We start from the raw sequence: 6,000 nt of genomic DNA, 5'->3' as shown, positions 1-6,000 counted from the left end.
ATAAATTGATTTCTTCTCCTGCAAGTAACTCAAACCAGTTATTACTAATGATCTCTTGATTAACAAAGTCAGTAATATATTTTTAGTTCTTGATTTATCTTTTATTTTGGGAGACAGAGAGAGAGAGAGACAGATCACCGAACAGGGGAGGGGCAGAGAGTGGGAAACAGAATCCAAAACAGGCTCCAGGCTCTGAGCTGTCAGGACAGAGCCCAACACAAGGCTCAAACTCAGGAACCTTGAGATCATGACTTGAGCAGAAGTCAGACGCTTGACAGACTGAGCCACCCAGGCTCCCCATTTTATCTGGCTTTTTAAAAGCGCTAGTAATTTGATAGTGTAAACTACAGTCAACTTCTTAAATTTTTTCTTATCTTCCCTTAAACTTTTATGCCTCATTTTCTTTCTTAAACTTTGATTTGATCTTTAAGTAGCCAGACTTATTTGTCAATATTTTCTAGTTTTTGCCATGACTTTTAATACTCTATACACACTCCATGACCAATCTCACCCCTCCAATGATAGCAACTATTACATAATCACAAATGACCTTCAAATATCTATTGTAAGACAGACTCCTTCTAAGCCCAGGCACACATAGTAAACTGTCAGCACCTCCAAGAGAATATCCACAGATACTTCAACTACAAAATATTTACAATTTCCCTTTACCTTAATTATTATCTGCATTACCTGTTGCATATCCTGTCTTAGATGCTGATAATGATATCCACCTAGGATTTTAAAAAAAGAATACATATGAGGATAAAATATAATGGTGTTTGGCATTCAGTTGCTTTATAATAACATTTCTCTTCAGTCACATGGGTAAATACATATTTTAGATGGGCACATGTTGTCTTTAAATGTACTCAATAATATAGATAAACTTCTGAAGGAAGTACACAGCAGACACTTCATTTTACCGAGTTTTACTTACACTTCTAATTTTCTATTAAAAATATTTAGACTGGGGCGCCTGGGTGGCGCAGTTGGTTAAGCGTCCGACTTCACCCAGGTCACGATCTCGCGGTCCGTGAGTTCGAGCCCCGCGTCAGGCTCTGGGCTGATGGCTCGGAGCCTGGAGCCTGTTTCCGATTCTGTGTCTCCCTCTCTCTCTGACCCTCCCCCGTTCATGCTCTGTCTCTCTCTGTCCCAAAAATAAATAAAAAACGTTGAAAAAAAAAAAAAATATTTAGACTGAATAGCTTCAGGCTACAGACATGCTTCTGGACTAAGGATAGTTAATGAGGTGGTTACAGTGCTGCTCTACTCTGGAATTGTTTGTACAAAGCACAAAGCAATTTTTTCCGTATAAAACTACAAATCACAATATCTAATACAGAACCCAAATAGTATTTTGGGATTTAAACAATTATTTCCCTAGCTGTGGAGAATGCTGTTATCTAAGAGCTCTCAGATGCCGGAATTATTTGGAAATTCCCAAAGGTTGAAGAGAGCCATCGGACCAAAGATCATGTTCTTTCCATGAGGGCAACCTGCATCCTCACCCACATTCAGAACAACTCTGAAGAGCTATCATAGTTTCTGAGCTTCCTGAAGGGTCGCCCTGAGGCCTCTGTGAAGACTACATCAAACCTCAGTGTCTTCCTCTCCCAATCCTGCTTCTTTCATTTCTCCACCAGCATTGATCCCAAAATTACTCTTTAACAAACTACTTGCATGCTAATGTTCATGTAAGGTCTGCTTCTTAGCAAACTGTACCAGCAAAAGTTGGTTCTCTGAGTGGTTCAAGGAAAACGTCTCTAAGATGGTATTTGGAAGCTGGGAGCTGGATCACTAACTCCTGTTCCCTTTTAGCTGGAGAACAGAGAAGCCAAAAATAATGGTGATATAAATACCTGCTTACTATTCAAGTTTCTTCTTTGCTCACAAAACTTAAGAGGGCTAATATTCCTGTGCTTTCATTGTGTTAGTTTTCTACTTCTGCTATAACAAGTTATCATAAACTTAGAGAGTTAAAGCAACAAAAATTTATTATCTTACAGTAAATCTTACAGACCTAAAGTCAAGGAGTTGACTGAGCTGCAATGCTTTCCAGATGATTAAGGAAGAATACATGTCCAGCTCCTTGAGACTGCTCACATTCCTTGGCTCATGGCCTATTTCTTCCATCTTCTAAGCCAGCCATGCTGCATCTTTCCAACCTTGCGTCCACTTATTACATCCTCTCAGAGAAAATTATTATCTGTGTTAAAACAGGGCCCACCAGGATAATCCAAGATAATCTTCCCATCTCGAGGGCCTTAATCACATCTGCAAAATCCTCTTTGCAACAGATAGCAACATATTCACCAGTTCCAGAGATTAGCACATGGACATCTCTGGGAACCCATTTTCTGCCTACCACAGCTTTCCTTATGTTGGAAAGTGTAAAATGTAATCATTTGTTCTTTACTTCAGAGAAAATATATAGGCATGACACAGATTTCTAAGAAGTTTACTGATGTGGCAGACCTCTAAATATAATTGCACCAAATACACCCATTTGGTCAAAGTGTCAAATGATTTGCTGATTTTGGTTAAGACATGTGTACTTTAGAAAAATGACAGGAAAATAATACGGAGTTTCAGAGCTGGAAGAGGGTGTTGGAGGGGGAGGGCATTATTATCAATGAATGAAGAGAAAACCCAGACTTGGTTCATTAATGGCAATGGGTGAGTTTAATATTCACATTAGAGAAGTAAGTAAAATGAGGCTGTTCTATAGCCCCATTCAGGAGTGGTCATGAAAAAGAGCAGTGGGGGCAGGGAATTCTCTCAATAGGCACAGTTTTTGGTGGTATACGTGGCAATCTAATCTGGGTTTAAAGAAAAGTGGCCAGGTTCTGGTCCTGCTAGAGCTGGAAAAGTCGACTGTATTGCAACCAATGTCTTCTGTTGATTACAAGTAAAACTCTGGCAACTAACCTAGGACTCTGAAAAGTGTAAACAAATATGGGAAGATTATAAAAGGGGTGAATTTCTGGTATATATATTTCCCATTTTAGCTTTCATAACTTTGTTGTAAGAGTGAGCTCCAGTCACATTCTTGTTTAAGGGAGCAGCAGCATAGAGGGCTAAACCACTAATATATATCTTACATTTCTGTATACACACACACACACACACACACACACACACACACACCCTATATCTCTGGATAAGAAAAAGGGCTCCCTGTTGGCTAAAGAGTGAAAGGTAGGGATTCTAGAGAGGGGCCAGTTGGAGAAGGGAGTTCCTTAATTCTGGATATAAGCTTACAAAAGTCTCAAGTTCACCCCTGAGACGTGCAACAGACAGACCCCAAAACAACGTGGTGAAAACTTTGAGAATTGAACTACTATTTGATCACTACCTAAGTTTCAGATTCATCCCTGAGTGACACACATATAAGACAAATCCAAATAAAAAAAAATTTTTAATGTTTATTTATTTTTGAGAGAGAGAGAGACAGAGTGTGAGCAGGGGAGGCACAGAGAGAGAGGGAGACACAGAATCCAAAGCAGGCTCCAAGGCTCTGAGCTGTCAGCACAGAGCCCAAGGTGGGGCTTGAACCCACGAACCATGAGCTCATGACCGGAGTCAAAGTTGGACGCCCAGCCAACTGAGCCACCCAGGTGCTCCAAGACAAACCCAAATCAAAGCAGTGAAGGCTCTGAGAACTAAATAAGATTTAAACAGTGGCCAAAGTCATAACCCCTGAATAACACATGCACGTGAGAGATCCAAAGCAGCATAACAAAGGCTCTGAAAACAGAACTGATGTTGGAACCATCACCCATAGAAGGCAAGATAGAACTTGTGGTCAAAATCTAACTGGATTTATAGACTAAAAAGAACAAAAAAACAGCAATAAACATTCTTCAGGCTATTGTAACAAGACCTAGAATGTATACAAAATAGTATTCAAAATATCTAGAATTCAATCCCCAAACATTAGACATACAAAGGACCAGAAAAATTTGATCAAAGCTTAAAGAAACGGCAATCGACATAGGCCAAACACAAGATGCCTCAGTTATTGGAATGATCTGATAAATTCTTTAAAGCAAATGTCATATTTTGCCACATAAAGATAAACATACTTGGATTTTTTGGAACTGAAAAAAATATGATAGTTGAAATAAAAAAATAAAAATGGTCTCAACAGAAAAAAATTAGAGGAAAAGAAAAAAGTGGGTTAATTGGAAAACCGATGAATAACATTATCTAAACTGGGGCACAGATTTTAAAAATTGATATAAAAAAACAAAGCAGAACCTCAAGGACTTACTGGACAGAATCAAATAGCCTAATATAAGTGTATCACTGGAGACCAGGAGAGAAGAAAGTGACTGGGGCAGGAACAAATATTTGAAGAATTAGTAGTCAAAAACTTGCAGATTTGGCTTCATGACTATATCTCCTCACGTAAATTGGTGATTTAATTAAATGAAAAAAAAATGGAAATTACTGGAAACATGTTCTTTCTTTAATTATTAACATGCATTGAATTTTCTTAGCACCCTGAACAAAATCAATTGACTGTAAATGTGAGAGTTGATTTCTGTATTTTCAATTCTACTGCCGTGATCTATATGTCTTCCCTTATGCCGCTAACACATTCTTATTTTTGTATCACTGTATTAAAATTTGAAATCAGTAAGTATGAGTCTTTCAACTTTGGTCTTTTTTGAAGTTGTTTTAGTCATTCTGGGTCCCTTGGATATTCAAATGAATATTATAATCAACTTGTCGATTTCTACAAAGAAGTCAGATGATATTTTGATAGGGATTATGTTGAGTCTGTACATCAAACTGGAGAGTATTGCCTCTTAAAGGCATTAAGCCTTCTCAGAAATTAACATGGGATATTTTTCCATTTAATTGGGTCATGTTTAATTTCTTTCAATAATGTTTTGTAGTTTCAGAGTATAAGTCTTGTCCTTCTTTTGCTAAATTTATTCATAGGCATTTTACTCTTATTGATGATACTGAGAATGTAATTGTTTAGTTAATTTTATTTTTGATTTTTTCATTGCTAATGTGTAGAAATACGATTGACTTTTGTAAATTAATAATGCGTTCTGCAGTTTTAGTGAACTTATTTATTAAAATTTTTTTAAATATTTATTTATTTTTGAGAGAGATAGAGACAGAGTGCGAGCAGTGGAGGGGCAGAGAGAGAGGGAGACACAGATCCAAAGTAAGCTACAGGCTCTGAGCTGTCAGCACAGAGTCCGACGCAGGGCTCGAACCCACAAACCATGAGATCACGACCTGAGACTAAGTCCGAAGCTCAACCAACAGAGCCACCCAGATGCCCCTGAGCTTATTTATTAATTGTAATAGATTTTTAGTGGATTCTTTATAATTTGATATCTATAAGAACATGTCATCTGCAAATAGAGGTTGCTCTACTTCCTTTCTATTCTGGAAATTGTAATAATACTTTCTTGCTTCTTTTACTTAGTAATATGCATTTAAGTTTCCCCCATGTCTATATATGGCTTGATAACTCATTTCTTTTTAGCTCTGAATAATATCCATTGTCTACATGTACTCTCGTTTATTCATCCATTACCTACTAAAGGATATGTTGATTACTTCCAAGTTTTGGAAATTATGAATGAGGCTTCTACAAACATCTATATGCAGGTTTTTGTGTAGATATAAGGTTTCATTTCTGAGTAAATAACAAGGAACATGAATCCTGTATTATATGGCAAGAGCATTTTTGGTTTTGTAGGAAAGTGCCAAACAGTCTCCACAGTAGCTGCGCTATTTTTCATTCCCACCAGCAATGAATGTGTGTTCCCATTGCTTCACACCCTCACCAGTATTTGGTATTGCCAGTGATTTGGATTTTGGATATTCTAATAAGTGTGTGGTGATATCTTATTTTTTTAAATTTGCATTTCCCCAATAAAACATAATATGAAGCATTTTTTTCTAATGTTTATTTGCCATCTGTGCATATAATTTGGTAAGGTGTCTGTCAAGGTCTTTGGCCTATAT

This window comes from Panthera leo, chromosome C2, assembly GCF_018350215.1.
Source record: "Panthera leo isolate Ple1 chromosome C2, P.leo_Ple1_pat1.1, whole genome shotgun sequence".
In the NCBI taxonomy this organism is placed as follows: domain Eukaryota; kingdom Metazoa; phylum Chordata; class Mammalia; order Carnivora; family Felidae; genus Panthera; species Panthera leo.
This window is presented reverse-complemented; position numbering follows the sequence as displayed.